Source organism: Hipposideros armiger, unplaced genomic scaffold, assembly GCF_001890085.2.
Source record: "Hipposideros armiger isolate ML-2016 unplaced genomic scaffold, ASM189008v1 scaffold_263, whole genome shotgun sequence".
In the NCBI taxonomy this organism is placed as follows: domain Eukaryota; kingdom Metazoa; phylum Chordata; class Mammalia; order Chiroptera; family Hipposideridae; genus Hipposideros; species Hipposideros armiger.
Window position 1 is genome coordinate 98,136 of NW_017731613.1, and position 26,527 is coordinate 124,662.

General features: G+C 35.7%; 1 pseudogene; it reads right to left on the reverse strand.

Moving 5' to 3' along the window:
• Positions 1-6,675: 6,675 nt before the first annotated feature.
• LOC109390297 (DNA primase small subunit pseudogene) lies at positions 6,676-7,971 on the reverse strand (annotated as a pseudogene).
• Positions 7,972-26,527: the final 18,556 nt, after the last annotated feature.

Consider the following 26,527-nt stretch of genomic DNA (forward strand, 5'->3'; position numbering starts at 1 on the left):
TAAGCAGTACTCTAATGTCTTCCTAAAGCAACAAAATCATTCTCAGTGGTGGTGAGCCTGAAAAAAACGTGTGTGTGTGTGTGTGTGTGTGTTGTACTCGTGCTTGCCACCCCCACCCCCATTAAACATCTAGCACAAATTCTAGAAAATGACCAATAAAATATCAGTAGAATGAGCAAATGAATGAAATAAACAATGAATCAGTCCACAAGGTGGCACGATTTAAGGGGTTGAAGCAACAAACCGATGGTTACATGGCATGTGTTAAGAAGAATAGCCTGTAGGATAGATTGCAAGTGACAGCCTTCAAAAAACACTAGTAATTAGACACTTATAATAATTTATGTATGAAGTGGTGGGCCTTGTACTAGAATCTAATCATAAAGCTGGTCAGATAAATAACTTTTACAAAATTTTTTGAATGTGAAATTTTATCTATTTTTTTCCCCTCTGGCTTCTAGTTACATATCTGTAGAAGGACAGATAAGGAGATAATGGGAAGGGGAAGGCAATTTATAAATTGTTTAAATATATCATGGTCCAGGTTAAAAAGCTACTCTCCAAAAAAAGTCCAACTTCTGCCTTAACAGAACTTATTTCTCACTTAATATTCAAGAGGAATTATATTGACCTGTTTCAGTATAGCTTTAGTGATAAGGAATAAACTGTTTCTAAAAGGGTCTTTTTTAAAACGTTTCATTTTTATTGCTTTCTTTCTCATTAAATTGAAACTCAAGTTTCTAAATACTACTGTAGTAGAAAGAATGGCATCCACCCCACTTCCTACCAAAAATGTCCACGTCCCACTCCTTGGAGCCTGTCAGTATGTTACCTTACCTGGCAAAAGGGACTTTGCAGATGTGATTAAACTAAGGATGTTGTGATGGGGAGAGTATCCTGGATTATCTGAGTGGATCCAATGTAATCTTAAGGGTTCTTATAAAAGGGATGCAGGGATATTAGAGACAGATAGTTCTGAAGACACTATGCTGTTGTGTTTGAAGATGGAGGAAGGGACCAGGAGCCAAAGAATGCAGGAAGCTTCTTAGAAGCTAGCAAAGGCAAGCAAACAGATTCTTCTCTAGAGCTTCCAGAAAAATGTAGCCCCTCTGATGTATCAATTTTAGGATTTCTGACTGTCACACTATCAGATAATGAATTAGTGTTGCTTTAAGCCATTATGTTTGTGGTAATTTGCTACAACAGCAACAGGAATCTAATTCCCTTATGGTATGTCCATAACTTTATTCTATTTTTTTTTCCATTTTAAGATTGGCAAAGGAGCAAAGAACTAGTATTACTGATTCTTCTCAAATTATTTTGCTGTTGCTGAGGACAGAGACTATTTAAGAAATTCTTAGATCATTCTGAAGTTAAGGATAGCCTCTTTTGTTTTGCTTACAGAGATGCTTTAAGTGGTTTCAATATGTCTTAGTTTTTCAAAACTGGATTACCCCTGGAAGAGTAAGAGATTGATAAAAGAAGGGAGAAGAGGCAATGTGGATGAAAATAGATGTAGACATCGATTTAGATACGTGCTTAATTTATAAAGTACCAATTTTTCATTCCATTGTTTAAGATGATCAGAGAGAAAAGACAATACCTCCTGAGAGTTAATGATATATTCATGCATCTATTAGTTTGATATACAAACTTTGCTTCATAAAAGACATTCTGGAAGTATATTGTTCAAACCAAACTTTTCTACAAATTAGAAGCAATGCTTACTTTTCTCTGTGTTAAATACTCCCTTTTATCCATATCCTAACCTACAATTAACATTTCAAATTGTATTATTTTCCACTGTAGTACAGTCTTCCATTAATTTAACCATAATCTAAATACTTAATTTCTCCTTTTTATCCAATTAATAGATGTTTACCTTTTCCCATATCTTGTACAGCTAATCTATCTATCTACTGGTCAGAACCTTTCCGAGACTAACTGAATATATATTTAAATAATAGAGGAAAGAATTTATATCTTGGTATAATCTTATATTCAAATCCTACAGTTTTGGGGGGGGAACCCTATATTCATAATATATTATTACTGATGCTATGTAGATAAACTAGGAATAATTCCAAAGTATCTTCTGATTGTGCTTGTTAAATGATGGGTGATTACCAAGTTTTAGTCCTCAAAGTAATTTAAGAACAAACTTTCTAACTAGCAGATATCCCTCTCCCCCCATTACACTTACTCAGGGAGAATTTTCACAACCCAAACAAAGTTTTGCTTTCCTAGTAGCTGCAGAGTGCAAACTGACAGGCCATGATCTCACTAGATGATGCTAAGAGAATCTGTTATTTCTCCCTGATTGCATGAAAGCATAGTTCTGCTGAATGTCATGAGTCAGAGGATTAGGCAAGAACTCTAGAATCTAGAATCTAAAATAAGGAGCCAGTTTAAATATTGATAAAAAATCTAGAAAAAAAATGAGTTTTTTCCTCATCTCAGTGACTTATTGGTCTGTCACCATTTTTTTGTTTTCAATTAAAGAACGTATCTTTGTGCCTGAACAAAATATTTCTTATATAAACATCTGAACTTGGTGGAAACAGAATTGGTAACTATCCTTCCTTTTATGTGTTGATACTTGTTCTCGCATCAATCATAACTTCGTAGTTGAACTTCATGTCAAACCGTTCATTTAAGTGGTGACTACCATTGACCCTTGTAATTCATTCTACAGTCCTTTGCAATTTCACATTGTCTCATTAGATTCCATTCCAGCCCATTTCATAATCGGACGGTTAATGTGTTAGTCTTGCATTAACTTCATTATAGGCAATCATTTAAGCAGCTCTCTTGAAGCACTGCCAAGTGGAGGGAAATTCAGCAGGTTTTGGAGTTCCTCTCCTTTGGGGTATACTCTGGGCAGGTGATAACATTCCAGAAACAATCTGGACTTGCTCTCAAGTAGCCTCAGGCCTGTATTGTACTTTCTATGGTTCCTCAGGAGGTTTGAGCGAGCCTAATTAATCACTCTTCTCATCTTTGGGTACTTAGCCAATCGAAGTCAGACAAGGAGCCAATAGGTATTAAATTAAGAAAGCTCAGAATTTTTACTGGTAAAGCGGCATTTATTTATTCTGAGTCTAGAAATGAGACCCTCAAGTCTCTGACCTTTCCATCACATTAGACAAGTTCTGTCTAAAACAAGTCCTGCTTCTTCAGCGTAATCCATGGAATTGTGAAGAACAAGCATTTGCTGTGCCTGGACACTGTTCTCTCCAAAAGGACAAGAGAGACTTGGGTCCACGGTACCTATATTATATTGTGTCTGAACCTTATGATTATGTGATTCAAGGAACAGCAGACTCTTAATCTAAATGCTCACTTCTATGATGGGGAGAGCTCATTGCAGGAGTAAGGTGGGAAAGGAGAATGGGATGAAGTGTTCCTGAGAAATAGGGTGGAAGTGTCTTCATATTCGTAGAAAAATGGGCTTGGAGAAATAGCTCTCTGCCCCCTGGAAAAATATCCTCAAGTACTGGATATATGACACCCTAACTTCCAAGTATTTCTATGGTGCAAGGACCCAGTAGACATGACTTCAAATCCCAAACTGCCACCTTTCAATTAGATCATTGGATAAATGTCATAAGTGTCTAAACCCCAGTTTCTTCATCTGGAAAAGGGCAATGATATCAGAACCTATTTCACAGTGTTGATGTGGATAATTAAATGAGACACTACATGTAAAACATAGTATAAAGTGCCTGACCTGCAGAAAGGCCCCACCAAAATGATAGCTATAATAGTAGTTATTATTATGTTATTATTATCATTATTATTCTCAAATGAATGTCTTCATTTTGAACCAAACATGCTTCTATGTTCACATATATTAGATCAATGGGTGCCTATTCACTTCTTGAAATCAGTATTTGACTCTGAGGACCAGCAAACATAGCTCACAGGCCAAATTACACCCCAAATCCCTTTTTTCTCTTATCAATAAATTTGTATTGGACCACAGCCACATTTATTCATTTGCATATAGTCTATGGCTGCTTTTGATCAACAATGGCAGAGCTGAGTGAGAGTGAGAAACCAGACACCGTCCAGCTCACACTGCCTAAGATGTCTTTACTTTTGGGCCCTATACAGAAAAGTTTGGCAATGACTCCTAACATCTGGGCAGGGATATGTAAAATATCAAAATAAGCCCAACTTGGGTGGTAAGAAACACTTATGGAAATTCAAAATTACAATAGATGGAGTTTCGATACACTTTGAAAAGGGTAATGATTAAAAATGTTAAATTGCCTCTGATTTGAGTTTATGAGGCAGTCAGATTTTGAAAACTTTGCTGGGATGATTTTGATATAATATTGTGTTTGGCCCTTCCAACAAGACAGAAATAGGCATGTTTTTGTTTTATACTATTGTTTCTTAATAAAATATTTTAAGCATGTTAGTCCTTTCATCTTTACAATTCTCTTTCCTCATTTCTTTTGAGTTTTTAAATTGCTTAAGGTAAATATCAACTCCTTTATTTTCATCTTCATTAAAAATAAAAGTATTGTAAGGGTACAGTTTTTTCTCAATCTTGCTTTTTCTGTATCCCCTAGGTTCTGTTATAAAGCCTTCTATTATTTTTTTTAGTTTGTAATTTTATTTTTCTGTTTCCTTTGAGTCAAGAGTTAAGAGTGTGCTTTTAATTACCAAATAATTATCATACATTTTAAATTCTTGATTTCTAGCTGTGTTATATTATGAGAATGTGATAAACACTAACTTTTGGGATTTAAGATATTTACTTTAGCAAAGTGCCTGATTAATTTTTGTAAATATTCTGTAGATATACAATAAATATTATTCTCTACTTGGCAAATTTAAGCCTTCCCCCACATATATAGCCATAATTATGTAATCAAATATACTTACTGCATTATTCATAGCTTCTATATCTTTACCTGTTTCTTTGTCTACTATCTGAATCCAATTCCAAAATGGGTGTATTGAAATCTTCCACTTGCACTAAAAGAAAAAAAAAAAAGCATGATATGAACTAATTCCTGCATATGTAAAATTATCTTTAAATATGTGTGAACTTTCTTATTTCCAGGTCTTAGTGCCATATTGACTTCCATCTCCATCCCATTCTTATTTCCACCAAATCAGGGTTTCCATCATCACAAACCTTCCCATTTTTAAAGAGAGCATATGAATGAGCACTTCTATTTATTGGCCCTGTAAATATTTGGCAAAGTCATTAGACCTAAGAATGGCTTCTCTTGCATGTCTGTTTTTCAGAATAGTAACTAAGAAACATAGTAACATCCCTTGACTGTGACCTGCTTTGAGTCAGGGCCTACCTTTATGCTCCATGCCTAATCTGAGTCTTATCCAGGAAAGGTTCGTTTTCATTTCCAACATGTGATCCCAGTATAGGACAGTAGGTGGCGCTAAAACCTCACTTAATGCTTCTCATAAGGCGCACTTTGCACTGATCTGGGTTTTCTCCCACCCAAATCAACTCTGATTTGTTTTTTTTACTGTACCATATTCTTGACACTTGTATACAGACCACAATCCAGAAAGTTTTTTGTTTGTTTTTGCACAATAGTCTTCAATATTTTTTAACAATTAGAAAAGAAATAAATGCTAGGAATTTCAGTGTGTTGATGGCATTATACTTTGTTTCATAAAAATCAAAAGAAAAAGAAAATGACTATGTGGCTATGGAAAAAACAGTGTTAAAAGAAAGGCAAAGAAAGAAAAATTTTCATAAGTCAGCACTAGACCAATAGCTTGCTTTTAATGTTTCTCAGAAGACAGAATGTAAACTAGAATGAATGTAAATCAGAACAGGCAAAAGAAATTTGAAACTTCAAAATCTATCACACAAAATCAAACATAGGGAAAAAAAACCTTTAAAATTAAATTTAAGTATGTAAATATATAGGAAGTTCGAGTGTTTTTAACAACTACAACAGGTTTTATGTTGTTAAAGTTGGTTATTTTTTTCTAAACTGCTTCTTTAAGGTAGATTAATCTGATGGTTTCCTGAGGAAAGAAGTTAGGAGCTACAACTGCAATATATAGTTGTAAAAAATATTAGGCCCTACAAATGTAATCTAGTAACTCATATCTTTTGAATTAAAGTTTTGGTAGGTTAGGTACCCAGTTAAACATGATTTTTAAAAGATGGGCGGTGGGGTGTGGCCTGACCAATAAAAACATCAGTAAGCAGAATTAGAAAGTGACTGGAAACACACTCTCGGTATAGTTAACTTGTATGTCTAAGACTTATAGACAAAGTCCTCATTCTCCTAGAATATTCACTCAAGAAATATGGAGGCTGTATCCAGTGACCTCAGATTTAAGTGTTGGGCATATTACTGCTCACTTGCCTCTGTATTGGGAACTGGTACAACAGAATACTTACATCAGACACCTTAGAATTCTCTTTGTATAATACTAAATTTTACAAATTTATCTGCAGTCCACTTACTCCTTCCATTATTGCTCCTTCCAGGAAACTTGACCCTCTCCTTTTGTGGTCTCAGGAATCTTTTCAACGTAATTATTTCTCAAGGAAAGGGAATTTTCTAAATCACTGTCCTTGAGAAGCTACCCCTTTTGGGATTTATCCAGGTTTTCAAAAAGGTGTTCACAAACTTTTACAAAAGGAGCTAAGCTTGTCCTCGTATAATCTCTGATTCAATGTATGCTATCAGATTCAGCTTTGTTTTCCTCTTCATTAGTGGAAATGGCATCCAATTTATGGCAGGTGGAGCTTATTGTTGGAATTGTAAATGAATCAAACTTATCCACTTTTCTGCAAATCAATAGGCACAGAAATTCAGCCTTCTCCAAATGCCCCTCACAGTGAAGTGATTTGTGATGCTTTTGGAAGTTTTGTTGAAGTTCATCATGACTTGTTTCTAGAACAAGGGCTAAAATCTTATCCCAGTTTTATTTCCAAGAGTATCTTGATCAATCAAGACATACTCCTCAAAGTACTTTTTTATTATTTTATACATTTTTCTGATAAAAGGCGAATTTTTTTTTCACTTAGGTTCTTTTTACCTCTTGACCACACTTGATAAGACTCAAATACTCAACTATCCCAGAATGTACCGCAGAGAGGTCAGTTTTCTGATTCATCACTGACCAAACAATGAACAAACAGCTCTCCTTCCAGAATATATCCCGAGATGATGCTTAAATCCAAAGTCCTTTTTCAGTGTTCAATTAATGATGTGAATGGCCATTGTCACGAGGGTCCCGCACTTAGAAGATATGTCTGCAGAACCGCAACATCTCCTCCCATCGTCACAGTCTTCCATGCCAATGTCAAACACCAGTTCTTTTCCCCAAGCCTAGAAAGCTCCCAGCTTCACTATATTGCGTTATTTCGGTCTGTGGGAACATAACGTGCGAATATCGATCTTGCATGGACTCATTTTTTGCATCTCCTCTGCAGATCATCACTCTGGCTGTAGAAGGAGTGGTGGCAAATGTAAATATCATCTTTCAATGTGAATCAAATTCATGATGTTTAAAGTAATTCCTTGTTCCCCTGGTATAATTGGGCCAGAGTTAATACAGTGAGTAGGAAAAAAGCCTGAAGTAATAAAGGTGAGGCAGCTTGGAGGCACAAGACGTCTCAAAATAACGCAGAACTCAACCCAAGCGGGATTACCACAGGAATTGGCGGGAACTGCAGAGTGGAGTCTCCGACACTGTGCAGGTGCGTCCTGGATTTAGCCTGCAGTTTGCAGGCGTCTCTGGGAATTGTAGTTCCTACTTGTGGGTTGGCCTGGGTTCCAGGTGGGTTCCTGAGTCTCCGTCCACCAGCTCCGACACTAGGCCCAAGGCATAGGTGGACCGAGAGAGGCCACGCTCATTATAGGAAAATCTGAGGAAGGTGCGCCCATGAGCATATTGAGAGTCAACAGCCAAATGAAGAGATACATAAGACAACGTATGTGCGAAGGGACTCGGACTTTCCATCTTGCCACTCTTCCCAATCTGAACGAGTTCACAAACCTGGAAGTTCCCAGAGTGATTTTTAATACACTGCAAGTTCCTTGCTGCAAAAACCTGTGTATTCCTGAGGAAGAGAAGAAGATTGGAACAGAGGGGTAAGTATCAAGTTCATTTGCCCGCACTGTGGGGGTGCAACTGCTACCAGGAGTCTGAGCTTCAAGGGGATAATTGAACTTCAGATGGAGTTCAGAATTTGCTTATTAGTCTTCAAACCTTCATGGTCAAAATGGTTTAGAAACTTGCCAAAATAAGACATGATTCCTTTCTGGGTAAAACTTCATTTGATTCTTTCAGAACTAGTAATCTAAATTTCAATACAGTGAGAAAAATAAACTAGTTCATTGGTACCTGACTGGCACAATGCAAAAAAAAAGTTTGCATTACTCACATTTTTCAGAGAGGATCTGGTTTAAGAACATTTTTCCCTATCCTGAGACCATAACCATGTTCTCCTATGTTTTCTTTAAGAACTTAAAGTTTAGTTTTTCATAAATAGGTCTTTATTAACATGGAAGGCATTTTTAAAAGCCCAGTGAAAAACATAACTTACTGGGTAGAAAGCCATGGAAAGGCTCGGGAACAACAGGAAAATAGAATATATTAAAGTATCCTGTCTTTCAGGGAGAGAGAGATATTGATAAAATAAAAAAATGAAGAATGTGTGAGTTTAAAACCATCAAAGGAAATTTAATCTGTGAAATATAGGGTTGGAAAGAAAAAATGAAAAAGGGTATTATAAATAAAGAAATACAAAGAAACTTGGAAATATTTTATTTAATTAGCTCTGGCATTCATAACAAAATACCATAGATTGGGTGGCTTAACCAACAGGGATTTATTTTTCATAGTTCTGGAGATTAAGAAGTCCAAGATAAAAATTTGGTTCCCTGGTAAGGGCTCTCTTCCTGTGTCCTCACATAGTAGACAGGTAGGAAGCAAGCTCTCTGGTGTCACTTCTTTTGGAAGCAGTAATCCCTTCATGGGGGTCACACCTTCATGACTTCATTGAATTCTAATTATCTCCCAAACTCCATCTCCAGTTGCCATCACACTGGGGATTAGGGATTCAACATATGAATTCTGAGGGGGCATGGTTTATTCTACAGCATTCCAGTACTGGCTCCACAAAAATGCATGCCCTTCTCATATGCAAAATACATAAATGCCATTCCAGCAGCCCTAAAAGTCTTAACTCTTTCTAACTTCAATTCCAAAGTTGAAGTCCAGAGCCTCATCTAAATATCAAAATCAGATATGAGCGAGACTCAAGTAGGATTCTTCTGAGGCAAAATTCCTCTCTGGTTGTGAACCTGTGAAACCAGATGAGTTGTGTGCTTCCAAAATACAATGGTGAGACGGGCATAGTGTAGATATCCCATTCCCAAGTGAAGAAATAGGAAACAAGGAACGGGTGATGAGTTACAAGCATGGCAAAACCTAGCAAGGGTGAATTCCCTCAGATTGTAAAACTCCAGAATAATCCTCTTTTTTTTGGCCTCTGGACTCAATTTAAGCAACAGTTCTGCCCCCGAGGCTCTGCAGGGCAAAGGTTGTGTCCGCAAAACTCTGACAGGTGGAGGTCATTTCCTCAAGGCTCTTTCTTGTGAGGAACCAGCTCTGAAGGTTCTGGGTGACCCTAGCCCCACAGTTTTAGTCAGATGCCATCTGTCCCGTTGAAACTGAAGTGGTGGCAGCTTTAATGATCTCTGAATTGTCTTCAGGGTTATTCTTGTTTTAGGTATAATTGACATGTAACATATTAGTTTTAGGTATACTATGTAATGATTTGTGTGTATTGCAAAATAATCACCACAATAAGTCTAGTTAACATCCATCATCACACATATTTATAATTTTTTTCTCATGATGAGAACTTTCAAGATCTATCCTCTTAGCAGCTTTCAAATATGCAATACAATATTAACTTAGCAACTTTCAAATATACAATACAGTATTATTAACTATAGTCACCATGCTGTGCATTAAATCTCCAGGACTTATTTATCTTATTAACTGGAAGTTTGTACCTTTTGACCCGCTTCACCCACTTTGCCCACCCCCCACTCTCCAACCTCTGGAAACCACTAATCTGTTCTATGTATTTACAAGCTTGTTTTGTTTTGTTTTGTTCAGGGTGATTCTTCCCTTTTCTTGAAGAGTAGTGCATGTTCACAGCTGAATAGCTTTATTGTCCTATCCTGTAGATTCTAAGAAGCCCAATAACCTTTCTTCATTTTACCCCTTCAATTCAAATTTACAATGTTTCTGTTTATATAATTCCAAAATCTCTGTATCAAATGATAGTCTAGTCATGTCCTTGGTATTTTTTTCTGAATAAGCTATCTCATTGTTTTGCAATATGAAGAGGCAGAGAATTTTCCAGATATTTAAGGTCTGGTTCCTTTTTGCCTAACAATTCCTTCTTTAATTCTTCTCTGTCTTCTCACATTTTACTATTGGGTCATCAGAAAAGTCATGACGTATCTTTTCTATGTTTTTCAAAGGCCATTTATTTATATAAAGAACAAAGATCAATCAATGCTATATTGCCCGTTTTGTTCCATAACCTTTTGCCATCTTTCAGTGAGCTTCATAATTCCTTGTTCATAGAAGGACCTGTCTTTATTTGCGAAAAACTGAACAAGGTGCTGATTTACAGCCTCATCTGAATTGAACATTATAGCACACAAGGAGTTTTGAAGAGAGCGAAACAAGTGGAAGTCTGACAGTGTAAGGTCAGGTGAGTATGGTGGGTGTGGCAACACATCCCATCCGAGCTCCAGTAATTTTTGACGGGTGATCCAACTTGTGTGTGGCCTCACATTGTGGTGATAGAACACAACTCCTTTACAAGCTCTGCACATTTCTGGATGATGAATTCATTCAAACTGTCCAATTGCTGACAGTACACATTTGAATTGATTGTTTGGTTCCTTGGAAGGAGCTCGAAAAACACGACACCTTTAAAATCCCACCACACTGAGAGCATAACCTTCCTCTGATGAATGTCTGCTTTCGGTGTCGTTTGAGGCGAATCATCACATCGGGACCAAGACCATATGAGCACCACATTGTTGTAAACAATCCACTTCTCATCACCAGTTATCAGTCACATCAAAAAAGGATCATTTTCCTCACTTTTAATGAGCATATTGCAGATGTTTATATGCACCATCAAATGAACTTCTTTGAGTTTATGCGGAACCCAAATATTGAGCTTGCTTACGTATCCCAGCTTCTTCAGGTGGTCGTGAATGTTTGAATGATGGATGTTCAATGTTTCTGTACTCTGTAATGTTGTGTTAGGTGGGTTTGACTCGATTAATGCCTTTATTTTGTCATCATCAACCTCAGTGGGCCTCCCTGACCAAGGAGCATCATTGAGATCAAAATCACCAGCACGGGATTTCGTGAACCATCGTTGGCACTGATGTTCTTGTAGAGCATTGTCACTGTAAACTTTATGCAACTTTTCACAAGCTTGACGCGCATTCTTTATGGAAGTAAAACAATAAAATATGGCAAAAATGCAGTTTGGTCTTCCATCTTCAACTTGTAAAATCTCCAAAACTCAACCAAATCGCTCATTTTTTTTTTTTAGAATGAAGCTAGAACTGTCAGCTGTCAAATGACATCGCAATAACATAGATGCGAATGACTTTAGTACTTCCAAAAATGAACTAGTGCCATCTGTTGCAAACATGCGTCATGGTTTTCCGACAACCCGATATAAGTAGTCAGAAGAACCAAGCTGCTTCTTCAACACTTTGCTTAGAAAGCTGCTCTCCTCAATATCCACACAAACACAATTCAGCCAAGTTCTTGGCCACTTTATAACAAGGATTACCTTTCCTCTAATTTCTAATAACATGTTTCTCATTTCCATCTGGGATCTTAAAATGGCCTTTAATGTCCATATTTCTACCTATATTCTGTTTTTATTATTATGTATTCTCTCAGAAGAAGGAAGCGCTCTCTCCAGCCCTTTTTTTGTTTTTGAGTTTCACCAGAATCACTCTTAACATCCATATTTTTAACATTTACCTCAGAATTCCTCCAGTCTCTAAGCATTACCCAGTTCCAACACCACGTTCCCATTTTTAGATATTTGTTACAGCAGCACCCTACTTCTTGATACCCAAATCTGTATTTGTCAGGTCAGGCTACCATAGCAAAGTATCATAGAGTGAGTGGCTCAACAGGAATTTATTTTTCACAGTTCTGGAGGCTGAAAAATCAAAGATCAAGGTGGTGGCCATTTGATTCCCTGTTGAGAGTTCTCTTTTCAGGTTGCAGGCAGCTGTCTCCTTGCTGTGTCCTTATATAGCAGAGATAGAGAGAGGAGGCAAGCTCTCCAGCATCTTTTTATAAGAACACTAATCCCAACATGAAGGCCCCACCCTTATATAAGATATATGACATGTGTAATATTGTATAGAATATCTTCCATATAATATATGTTTATGTATTATAAATATATGATATATATATATAACATAAATATATTTTATACTTAATATATATTTAAATCCAGCAGTATTAACTAAATCAACTAAAAATTAACAAAAGCTGTAAAACAGGAACCAACTTAGCAAGATTGAGCAATCTTTATTTTCAAAAGTTTGTCATATTAAGTTGATAAACAAATTTGAATAAATAAAGAGGTATATCACATTCATGGTGGAATGACATAATATAGTAAATGTGTCAAATACAGAGGGTGCCAAAAAAATGAATACACATTTTAAGAAAGGAAAAAACTGTATTAAAATTACGCTGATGGTAACCACTTTGAGCACCTTTGGTAACTGCAGAAGTAAAATGTGACTTGTATTTCTCTTATGTTATCAGTATATACTGAGCATTACGATTTTAAAAGTTTTTTCATTTATTAAAATGTGTATTCATTTTTTTGGCACCTTCTGTATTATCCATTTTCTTTCAATTAGCTTACAAATTCAATGCAGTTTCAAAAACATTATGCTGGATCTGTGATGTAACTGAACAAAATCATTCAGAAATTTATGTTGAAGACTAAGGACCTTATAGATTGCTGGGTTTACATTAAGAAGATAAATGAGAATACTGATCAGATATTAAGACATTCAGAAAAACTATAGTTATAAGACCAGTATCATTTTTATGCAAGAAGAGACAAGTAGATAAATGAAACATAATAGAAACATGCATATATGGAAACACAGTATATTATGAAATAGCACCAAAAATCAATGGTTAGAAGAGATTAGGGAAAACATACTCTCTAATTGGAGAGAAATAAGTCTGGGCTTCCTATTCCCAATTCAAAGGCAGATTCCAAATATGTTTATAGACAAATCATGTGAAATTTGCACCATAAGCACCACAGTTTACAAAGTTATTCTTAGAAGAAAATTAGAAGAATAGTTTTGTGGACCATAGGTAGCATAAATTATGATATGAAGAAGCCCCAAAGCACAAATTATGATATGAAGAAGCCCATTGCTATGATGTTATCAATAAAAAGGTTTTATGTTCTATGAAGGATATCATTGAAAAATGGGTAAGCTATTGGCTATCTTTAAAACTAATAAGGGCTTGTTATCTGTTGTATAGAAATAACTTGTATTAATCAAGAAAAGACTAAAACTCCAATGAGGGGGAAAAAAACGGACTAATGAGATAAACTACCATAGACCAGACTTCTTCACAGCTAAATAATACATAAGGAAACTCCCATACTCATAATCATACAAATGCAAATTAAAACAGTGAGAGATCACTTTTATCAGAAAGTCTGTAATTAAAAAGGATAAAAATAGTAGAGTCAATGGAATTGTAATAGATATGTATGATATGGGGGGAGTGGGGCGGTGAATTGGGGGAGGGGGTTGTCACTTTGAGGGGTAAAAAGTGTAACTATTGCACTGTGTTGTACACCTGAAACTAATTAAAAATAAATAATGTAAATTAAAAATAAAAAGAATTAATATATCAAGTGTTGGTAAATGTGTATTGGAGAGAGATAAAATCTATGTTAATATTAATAAGAAAAATCTACTCAAATGTGTAGTAGCTAGTGGTAGTGTGAGTTTTTACAACAATGCTGTAAAATACTTATTTCTATGATTTACCTTTTTCAGATATTTGTCGTAAAGGTTACTATCCATTTACTGTGCCTGACGTATTTAGAGACTATGTGTACGCATTTTGGAACAAAACATTTGCCAACTTTATTTTCATAAAACATAATACTGTTGGAATTAAATATATTAAAAAGATATCATTTTACTCCCTATAAGGCACAATCAAAATAAATTCCTGTATTAAGTTAAATTTCATTTTAGTGATTTTCATCCTCTTTTAGTCTTTAGCAATTAGCTAGTTATGAATTCATATGTCCTTTAATTCCATATTCATTAATTTTATTAACAAGTTTATAATTACAAATATTCTAAGCCATCCTCAGTAGACTTTATCTTAGTGCTTTAATCTACCATTACACTAGAGAAACAGTTTTGTCATAAACTGGATAAAGAAACAAACCTGACTAATGTTACATGAATTAAGTATGTAAAGAACATCGGCTCTAGAGTTGGAGAGACCTGAGTTTGTATTCTGGCTTCACCACTTAATGCCTCTATGATCTTAGGAAAGTTATTTGAGTCTCAGTTTCATCACCTGTGAAATTCTGGAAATAGCACATAAATCCCAGGTTTTTGGAGGATAAAAATGACATAATGTAAAACCATTGGTCCAGTACTTATCCCATTTTAGGGACTCTCTCAGTGATGATTCTATCAGATATGAGAGTTCTAAATGTGATCTATTTGATTCCTTAGAACCAAAGTATCTGAAGCAAACTAATATCTTTAATATATATGTTGTAATCAGTATTCATTTTTGAGTACTCACTCTGAGGCCTGTATAGTCCTAGTTGCTGGCAGTGCAAACATGAGCTTGAATTCTACTCTGGTGAGGAAGAACATTTATAATTAGAAAATTTACCTAATTTCCAGTAAGAGAACATATGAAATTTAGTCCTGGGGACAAGAACCAAGAACTATAAAATAGACACTAAGAAAGCTATTATCCATATTTCTTGCTCTCTGTCTTTCTTTTTGGGTTCATATTTTCTCTCATCCCTGCTTCTTTTGTGGGTTAGCTTCTTTCATCTTTCTCCTTGTGCATCATTTTCTTTGTTCAAGTTGCTCATGGCAGCCCAGTGTCAGCCATGTAAGACTCTTCGGTGCAGAGGCTGTATCTTCTTATCTCTCTGGATAATGACTTCACATTCCTTGGGGACAAATTCCAATTGACCCAATTTTGGTTAATTGTCCACCTAGTCCAATTGGCTGTGGCAGGTGCCACGGTCATGGAGTTGGCTGCTTAATCAGAAGTAGCTAAGAGGATATAAAGATCTAAAGATGTGGTCTGTGCAGGCCAGAATGCATTCATTTCTAGCCACTAGTAAATATTCTTAAGAAGGGAAAATATAGTATTTAGAGAAATGGAACTCAAAAAAAAAAGCTAGCATAGACTGATTGAAATAAGATCAACCATGTCATATCTGACTTCGTCTAAATTTTTCCACATCAAGATATTTTATTACAATGCAGTGACAAAAAGGGAAATATTTATGAGAGTTGATGAAACTGTTACATGAAGCCAAAAAGTCCCTGGCGAAGACTTTTAGTGTCTTGATAAAATGTTATAATTGTACAAAATCTTTTTTAGACACCTTTATAAACCATATTTACTTGTGAGCTCATTTGTTTCAATCACCTTGCTGATGTGAACAAGGACACAAAACATTTGTCTTCACTCTACTCCAGTGGTACAAATTGTTCCCCAAACCCCAGACAAATGGAATCTATTGGCCTGAAAGATGAACAGGTGAGACCCTGTATGTATGTTATTTTTAAATATATGTTTATACAACAATATTTGAGAAAGAATTTATGATAGCTTGTTCAATATTGCATCCAAAAATTAATACTGCTTTCCTAAAAAAATATTTCAAACATCATGCCCTACTGAAAGTGGATAAAGGGCATCACTCTACATTACACACAAAAAAAAATCAATAGTGTTATCTGGAATTTAGACCTAGGAAAAAAGAAGTTGTGGCATCCAAGGACAAAGAGTAAGTCAAACAGAAGTAGAAACATAATTGGATTCTTAACACCAATTAATTCTGTAGTGAGGACAGTGAAATTTAAAACATCACAACCAACTAAGAGAGGAGAGCTTATTTAAATTTAAAAATAAAGCATTTCTCAGATTGTGTGCCCATAAGGAGAATTAATAATATATGATTTACATGGCTGAAAATCACTCTTTTTCTTGAACAAAATTACCTTTAGTAAAGTTCAGATCAACCAATACTCAGTGCCTAGCATATATAAGATTCCATATTAGGGGCCGGCTGAGTGGCGCCTTGGTTAAGAGCTGGCTTGGGATGCCAGAGGGCCCCGGTTCGGATCCCACATATGAGGGCCAGTGACACTGCCCTCTACAGCTAAGATGCTGAACAACAGCTTGACCTGGAGCTGGGCTGCCATGAGTCGCTGGCGTCGGCAGTTAGGCTGCAGCCCCTGCTGCAGTGGGTTGCCATGGGCTACCGTGTGTAGCCAGCAGCCAGCGTGAGTGGCCAGCAGCCGCAGTGAGGGGCCGTCCAGAAGCCGGCGACTGATCTGCCTTGCCTGTGAAGAGCGCAATGATGGTGCCAACTTGGGCCAGTGAAGCAACGTCCTCCACAACTAAACTGAAGAACCAAAGGACAGCAACTTGTCTGTTCCCCTTCCTCCAATTCCCCAGTGCTGTTCCCATCCCTCAATTCCCCAATAAAAATATCTTTAAAAAAAAATTCCATATTAGATTTTGAGGAGAAAGAATAAAAAGTTGCAATTCCTTCCTTTAGGGATTTTGAATGAAGGTATTATATGAAGAAGACATGAATACACAATTATGAATTCACTGTTATTTTTCATAAAAAAATAGAAGCATGTGTACAGTACAATAATAGGAAGAAAGGTATGTTAAAATAGGAAGAAAGGTATGTGGTTTACATACAGTATGTAAACCACAGCATGGTTCACTAATCTTATAGATTCCAGACTTATGAAGACAAGATTCACTATAAATCTTAGTGTCACCTTGTTGAGGTGACAAGAGTTGACAACATATTTATTTTCTACGGAGTGTCAACGTTTTAAGCTAAATATGTGAGGTGTGAAATATTAAATCAACAATCAGTCAATGGATGAAAGAGGTTTTTGTTTGTTTGTTTGCTTAATATAATAGGACCTTCCCATGCATCTGAAATCAAGGTTGGTAGACAGTTACCTACTTCATGCCTTGTACATGGAATGAGTTCCCTTTCAACATCACTCTACGTGGGACCCCTGTTTGTAACAGATCTCAAACAAATTTTCTGACTTCCTTGTCTCTATTTTTCATTCCATAGCCCCAGTTTATTCTTGTCTATGACCTATGGTGTTCTTGTAACCTCTTGCTCTAGGTATATTTAAAGGCTGTCCCTCATTTGTCTACTCAAACTTGGTATCCATGATGTTCTCTTTCTTTTGTCCTGATGGCCTAAGTTCTGCCTAAACTTTGGTGGTAGATTCATGTCTGTCTACATTATTATGTATCAATAATCGTGACATATAATTTTCCTGCCTTGATTACCTGGCCCAAGTTCTGTCCTCTTTTCCTTGAAGCTTGCTTTTAAAACTTCAGAATTATATTAAGGATATATAATAGTTGTCTTGTATTGCTCAACATCTGGTTTATATTTGGTTATGCTGTCAAGGTTTTGTAAATTTTAACCAAAGGCTTTATTTTTATTCTTACTGTATCTACAGATCCCATCAAGCCTACTCCCTTCTTTCTCACAGTGCTAATGTGAAGCATCTTGGCTAAGTCTGGGATTAGAAGCTTAACATGGAACAAGCTCCCAATATACTTCCAACAGTAGTGCAAGTGGTGGTGTGGTAGAGACTGGAAGCTGTACAGTGGGTTCCTTAATACCAGGTGCTGCTTTCATTTTAATGTTATCCTCTGTGTTCAGATATTTGACTTTAACAAGCTGCATTAAGAATACAGTATTATAGCCCGAGCTGAGCAGCCGCTGAGCTGCCAACAGGTAGCAGAATGGCTCAGCTTAAAAAATAAATTAATTAATTAATAAAATAAAATAAAATAAAATAAAGAATACAGTATTATTTAGGAGAAAAATTTTTTAAGAATTATTTGACACAACCTCAACTCTGATTACATACATTAGGGGTATTTTATTGTCATTTCCAGAGGGCAGTCATGGAATACAGGACAAAGACATGGATAGGTGGGAGGCAGAGTTAGAGGGAAGTGAACAGAGCATTTTAATGATACCACATACACTAATTACTGGGACTGGAAATTAGGATATCTTTGTCCTAATCTTAAATATGTCTCAGACTGTAATTGGTAAACCATTAATTCTCTGTTTTCAAAATTTTCTTCTGAAAATAAGAGAATTAGCTTTGATTCTTGAAGGCACCTTCACTCACCATGTGCAAAGTTTGGAAAGGGTGTCAGAGCTTCATTCTTTGCTTTTGATGATTTTTTAATTTGAAAATACAAATATCTTTATTGCTTTAGAAATTCCACAGAAATGATAGCAATTTGTAAATTATAAAATGGGAAAATAAGACATAGAACATTAAAAATATTGTAAATACTTTTGAGGTATGGGGGTTACTTGTATTTAAATATCCTTTTTAATATGGGATATTAGTAAGAAACATATAGTACAAAAATACAAATTGAGAAGTTTCTGCATTAGTGGCACTGAACATCCTCATTCTTGCATTTCATATTCTTTCGGTTCTTAGACGTACTCTGTCTTCAAATTTTCAGTCATTCAATGGTCTCAAATTCTGAATCCCTTCCCTTCTAGTCAAGGATTTACAAACCACATGTAATAAGACATAATCAATACATTATAGAAGTTGAATTTTTCTCTCAAGAACTTAAATGAAGCATGGTAGGTAATTATTTCATGCCAGGGCAGTACTATTCTTAAAATCATTATGTGTTGTCTTATATTTCATAAAACTTTATATTTGAATTATTCATAATAGAATTTGCTTAAATTGTATTGTATTTTTCATGTCATAGTTACAAAGACATTTTCAAAAAAGGACAAAACATAAAATGTACGAAAATTGATGTAAATTGAATTTCATTTTACCTGTGCTATGTGAACCAGAGACATGTTGGATAAAGCAATTTTTTTTACTCATATGAATTTGTGGGCTAAAGGAGTGGGGTGAAACATTATTTTAAATCTAGGGAGTTAGAGTATATTACACAGCTGAGCTTAGACTGTTGGACTGCTTCTTGGGCCATGTTCTGTTTGTGATTTTCAAAAATGGTATGGAAACCTGGGCCTGAGAAAATTGTCTTGCTGAAATGTTATAAACATTATCCAGAAAGGCAGAAAGTGATAAAGTATAACAGAGCAATGGTTGCTATTTTTTGGTTGTTGTTGTTGCTGACTGTTTTAATACCTTCATTGTAGATTTATTGATTTTAGTTTCTATGCCTTTGGAGAATTAATTTTATTGGTGTCCCCTGCTAATATTTTTCCTTTTATTTCTAGTGTGTTATTTGTACACAATAGCTCGAGTTTGCAAACAGGATGTTAAGAAGCATAGAGAACTCAATTTGATTTACCTTTGAGATTTATTACCATGAAAAAAGAGGCATAGGAGAAAAACTCAAGAACTTCATTGTACAGCAAATTAAATGAGACCTAAAGGTGTGCTGTTAGAATATAAATTAATTCATTAGTATGTAATCTCATAAATAAACATTATGATGCTGAGTTCACCTCCCTTAAAAATAGATTATTTCTGCTTGAGAAATATGCCTACAAATTAAGAATATAGTAAAAGCATTATTCTATGTTTTTGTAATATTAATACATTTTGTTTCTAATATATAAAAGGATACTTATAAAGACTGGGCCAAGGCTCTGACAGGCACTTGTATTAAATTCCCACCATCAAGAAAGAATTATCTTCCCATCCATTCATAATTTTACCATTGAATATTATTACTCTATATAAAAGATGGACTTCTAATTTAACTTTCTAGAAGACTGAATTTAATAATATTTATGTTGGTTTATATGTGACTTTGTATATTTCATTTAAAAATGTGTAAATTTGCCATTATCTAGTACTCAGAATATTAGGCATAATTCACAAGAGTTACAATAAAATGATGTGTGCAAAGAACAATGCAAGTGAGTGTTGCTATTTTTCAATTAGATTTAAGCTAACACTCTCTCAGCACACTTAACTGATGCTGTATTGTTATTTTTAAAGTATTGCTGGAATTTATTCTGTTTAAAAATATGAAAACATTCTGCTAAAATTTGAAACCACTGAAAGTATCAGAGGCCATCCAGAAAAAAATTTTTTTTTTTTTTACTGGTGGAAGGCTATCGCATTTAGGAGTATTAATTTGAAATGGCTATGAAACAGTGTGAAAACTATTGGTATTACATTTATAAAAACATCAAGCCTAATTTCTTTGTAAAAAGCCTTACCAGTTGCCGGTTTCTGATATTTTAAATATAAACAATTCACCAGTTATTTTTTTTGTACTTTTTAAGTAATTATGCACTGTAAATATGGGATAGTTTCAAAATGAAATACAAACTCACATGGGACTATGGCTTCTAGCCAAGATGGAGTAGAGTAACAGGATTTACACTTTCACATGAAAAAAACAGATGTATATGTGTGTGTGTGTGTGTGTGTGTGTGTGTGTGTGTGTGTATTTGTTTTTCTCCCAATTATTGGATACCATTCAACACAGGACAGTGATCCTTAAGCTGTGCGAGAAGGAGGAAAATGAGGTGAATCCTGTAATTGCCTTAACATACTGCCTATGACTTTCCCCGATACAGCACAGGGAGGGGGGACCCAGGGAAGTGTCGAGAGAACTTTCTGAGTCGAGGAGGTGGATCTCAGAGCCTAGGGAGGCCAAGGTGTTCATATGTCACAGGCAGAGTTCTGGAGAGGTGAGAGCTACACGAGAGAGTACTCTGGAGATTTTTGGAGGGTCTCATTCAAATGTTCAGCTGAGTAAAAACTACCTGAGGCCAGGAAAATAACCACCTGAAACAAGTACAGGGAACAGGGCCTGGAAAAGCCGGTCTTCCCACAATCCAAAAATCCTTTTATTTTGTTGGACGTTGAATATTGCCTCAATGGTAAGGTGTTGCTTCAGTGTTAGGGAAAATTAGCCCTAGATTAAGGCTGTTTTGTTCCCAGATAATAAATTTCAAAAGTATGTCCTGAAAATATCAAAGAGGTTTTAAGAGCTTCCTAGAAAAAACTCAAGAATATATAGGGGATATGAATATATAGAGCACCCCAAAAGGTAAAATTCACAATGCCTGGCTTCCAGTCAAGAATGATCAGGCGGGGCCGGCCGAGTGGCACAGTGGTTAAGAGCTGGCTTGGGATGCCAGAGGGCCCCAGTTCGGATCCCACATATGAGGGCCAGTGACACTGCCCTCTACAACTAAGATGCTGAACAACAGCTCAACCTGGAGCTGGGCTGCCGTGAGTCGCTGGCGATGGCAGTAGGCTGCAGCCCCTGTGGCAGTGGGTTGCCATGGGCTACCGTGTGTAGCCAGCAGCCAGTGTGAGCGGCCAGCAGCCGCAGTGAGCAGCCGTCCAGAAGCCGGCAACTGATGTGCCTCGCCCAGGAAGAGCGCAATGATGGTGCCAACTTGGGCCAGTGGAGCAACGTCCTCCACAACTAGACTGAAGAACAAAACGACAGCAACTTGTCTGTTCCCCTTCCCCCAATTCCCCAGAGGTGTTCCCATCCCCCAATTCCCTAATAAAATCTTAAAAAAAAAAATAATGATCAGGAATGCCAAAGGACAGAAAAACATGATTCATAATAAAGATAAAAAACAAGAGAAACATTGGTTCAATGCCATCTAGGTCAAGGGGAAAAAAACCATAAAACACAAACAAACAAACAAAAACATGATTTCCACGTTAGTCTCTTATTTCAGTTCAGAAAGCCAAGAACTACTAACGGGTAGTTCAAAAGTAAAGGGCCAGTGGAAATTCCACATTTTTGGGCATGATGGGTGTTGAATCTATTTCAATGAACTCTGTAGCCCTCATAATAGAAAGACCTGTTCATGCCCTACTTGAAGAACTCTGATCTACAAGTTACTTTTCCATCCTAACCTCTCCTACCTTCCTCCAGATCTTTGGGGGTTTTTTCCTAAAATCTGAAATGGAAAAATGAATTCTTCAAGCAACTACTTTATCTGTCAGTCTTCCATGGCTAACAGGGTTCCTAAGAGTATATAAAGGGCACAAGAGTAAGGAATTATGGGAATAAAAGTAATTATTTGAAATATAGTTCTGCTCAACAGATTAAGATGAAGATGCCAGGCATATGTGCAGGATTAGGTGCTGGTTTGGGGGCTCTGAGCTTGGACCAGATCATATTGTCAAATGGTTATATGGTTATTTGGTAGATTTTTCTGATCTCTCATTTGTTATTTCATTTTCTGTCCTAAATCTGTCATCTCTTGGTACTCTCTTTGAAAGTGTCAGTAGAAAGCAAAATTTATTTATATTTTGATAACAATATTTTATTTTCGTAACTGTGATTAGGATGTCAGTTCAGTAAAAATGTAGAGGTGAGTGAAATATTTTCAGTATACTTGGCCAAAGTCTAAGTGAGCTACTACATTTGCCTAAGGAAATTGCGCTTAATAAAGAGCTTTTGCAAATAGAGCTAATTACCACCATTTACATTTTCATAGATAGTAGTCCAGGAAAAAAGCGTACAATCAATGATATTTTCATTTTTTTATGGTGAAAGGCATGTCATTTAGAAGATTAAATAGATAGATAAATGAAATAGCAAATGAACAGAATTTAATTTTCAAAACCTTGGCTTAGGATTCCAGAATTATTTGTTCCTAAGAAAGACAAAGAACACATTTTTTTCAGGAGAATGAATAACTTGATCAAAAAAACCTTAAATTTAATTTAAAAAAGGTAGATATGATAATATGGTACTTTCCAAATATTAACACAATTTAAATAAATAATACATTAAAAAAATAAAATTTAGGTGTTTCAAATCCAAGAGATTTTAACTAAGAAAAGGATAAGTACCTGGGACTACATGCAAGGCTTTTTGAAATGCTCAGATATTAAATATGCATTTATAAATGATGTAAGAAATATTACATAACCATAATAAAATAAAAATATCCCACAAGAACAAAGTGTAAAGCTTTAGACCATAAAGATTTTAAGAAATTATGAATGTTTTTAAGGCCATATTCAGAACAAGAACAAGAAAGAATTTCTATTTGGAACATATGATATAAAATTATCAAATAAGATAAAGGAAGAGAAAGAGAGACAGAACATATAACTACTACTTTTTGTTGCTCTTTTGTTTTGTTTATTTTTGTTTTAGGTTATGTGCTTCCTTAGAAGGAAATGTGTTTAGATTATACAGATAATTACACAGTTATTAAGAAAATTGCCTTGAAGAACACTGCAAATTATTAGACATTGAAGGTGTGAATGTAACATCACTATGGGTAATCTTTTAAATATAATAGGCATTAGGCAATATACTAGAAGATAGACTATTGGTGAATGTTGACATCATTTTTTTCTTTTTTTTAAGATTTTATTGGGGAATTGGGGGAGGGGAACAGCACTGGGGAATCGGAGAAGGGGAACACACAAGTTGCTGTCCTTCTGTTCTTCTGTCTAGTTGTGGAGGACATCACTTCACTGGCCCATGTTGATATTATCATTGCGCTCTTCCTGGGTGAGGCAGTCGCCCGCACACTGCCTGCTGGCCACTCAACGGTAGCTCATGGCAGCCTACTGCAGCAGGAGCTGCAGCCTATGCCATTGGTGACTCACGGCAGCCCAGCTCCAGGTCGAGCTGTTGTTCACCATCTTAGCTGTAGAGGGCGCAGCATCACTGACCCTCATGTGGGATCCAAACCAGGACACTGCTGCTCAGAGCTGGCACCCCAAGCCAACTCTTAACCAACATGCCACTCGGCCAGCCCAAAATCATTTTTAATAAAAGGAAAAAGTACATTGAAGATCATTAGTTCAATCCTTGACAGTCCATGTGAATGTTATTAAAATGAATTACTTTAAGTTACTTTGACAAAAAATTAATCTCTGGCTTTATTAAGAACATTTCTCTGAAAGATATATTTCCTTAAAATTTTTTTTTAATTTGGTTAAGATCACTATAACAGTCAGCCAAACATGATTTCTTGGTCTCTGTTGCAGTTGACTAACCTTACTAAATAAGAGTAATTAAGTACAAGTTTAATATGAGTCAATATTGTATGACTTAAAAATGACATAAAAATTTCCAGCAACTTGATTGTAGCAGCAGGAAAGAACTAAATAGAAGAACAAAGGTATCAAAAGAAAAACCTCATAGATTACAACTTCATTAGAACCAGGAGACAGAGGATTTCAATTTTGGTTAGGATATAAAAAGATATGGATAGCCTTCACTCTGGTAGTGACAGAAAGGGAAACCTAGATTAAATAGAAAAATTATACTTATCAATGGGACTATTGAAGAGCCATGGATGCAAGAAAGTTTTGATGAACTGATTCCCACAGAGAGGAGTGGTTGACATGTGAGCAGTAAGTCTCAGGACAGTTCTGGGGCAACTGCTGGGTATGGTTCAGGCATATAGGAAAAAGTCTGCCAAAATCCATAAGAAATTTACTTACTGAGGAGAGGCTAGCTAAACTGGTCAAGGTAGGGCCAGGCAGGAATGGTTGTAGTCTTGAAGATACTGAAATGAGAGAATAGTTTGCTTGGCCCAACAACTTTCTGCTGCCCACCACCACTACCAATTTTGCTGAGTGAAGTGCACTGAAGATAAGAATGAAAAGCAAGAGAACAAAACATAGCAAAACAGTCTAATGTCAACCAGTCTAAAGTTGTAGTCTCCGAGGAAAGAAGCAACAAAATGTTTGAAGTGCAGAAAATATTTAAGAAAATAATGGTTTGACATTTTTTGACAGGTTTCAAATTTCATGAACTACATTAATCTACAAATTTAAGATGTTCAGCAATTCCTGAAAAGAAATGCAAGAAAATAGGCATGTCATAGTAATACTGATGAAAATCCATTATAAATCCTAAGTGCATTCTGAGGAAAAAAGTCACATTATATACAGGCAAACAAAGTTAAATGTGGTGGCTGACAACTCATTATGAATAAAGCATGTCAGAAGTTATGGAAGGACATCTTTAAAGTGGTTACAAAAAACACAAAAACAAAAATAAACAAAAAAACAAAAAAACCTAAGAGCACAAAGTTCCAAAAAAACAAACAAAGGCAAAACAGCAACTATAAACCTAGATTTATATATATAGCATAAACATCCTTCTAAAGTAAAGGTGAGATAAAGACATGTTCAGATAACCAAAAGCAGTAGAACTTGAGGCCAACAGTTCTGTGCTATAGAAATGCTGGGGGCAGTCCTTCAGTTTAAACAGAAATAATACAAGTTGGAAAGGCAGACCTACAGGAAGTGTTGAAGAACACTATAACTGGTAAATAAGTACATACAAAATACTTTTTTCTAATTTCTTCAAAATACAATTGTCTGTTTAATGCACAAACAATAAAGCCAGCTAAGTGGCTCAGTTGGTTAAAAGCTAGCTCAAGAGTGTGAACTCTAAGCAACAGTGGTTTCAGTCCTGGCCCGAGCTGAACTGCTGCTGAGCTGCCAACAGGGGGCAGGATGGCTCAGCTTAAAAAAAAATGAAAGTGCAAACAACATTTTGTTGTGAGGTTTATAACACACATAGTGATAACTTGCATCATAACTAGCACAAAGGACAGCAAGGGAGTAACATAGAAGATTACTTCTATAACCATGTTACATTATACCTAAATTGATATAATATTAATTCTTTAAAGACTGTAATAAATTAAGGATACTACTTTAGTCCTTAGAACAATCACTAAAACATTAAGACAAAGAGGTATACGGATAAACAATGGAGGGAGTAAAATGAAATGCCCCCCCACAAAAAATTGAAAATAATTAATCTAAACAGGCAGAAAAAAAGGATCCAAAGAACATAGAACAGAGGAAAAATAGAAAACATATAGCAAGATAGCCAACAAAAATCAATCATAAAATTTCATTAAATTTAAATGGATTAAACACTGATTAAAAAGTAGAGATTGACAGAATAGACTAAAACAAAATAAAAACACAATTCTGCTGTTCACAAGAGCTGCATTTTATTTTTATTACATTTGCTTTTTTATTTTGAAATACTCCCTAATATTCAGAATGTATAAGAATGGTAAAGAGAATTCCCAAATACCCTTTATCCAGCTTCACCAATAGCCTACACTTTGCCATACAACAATTCCATGAAGACATTTAAATTCTCTTTGAGTCATCAAGACTCAGAG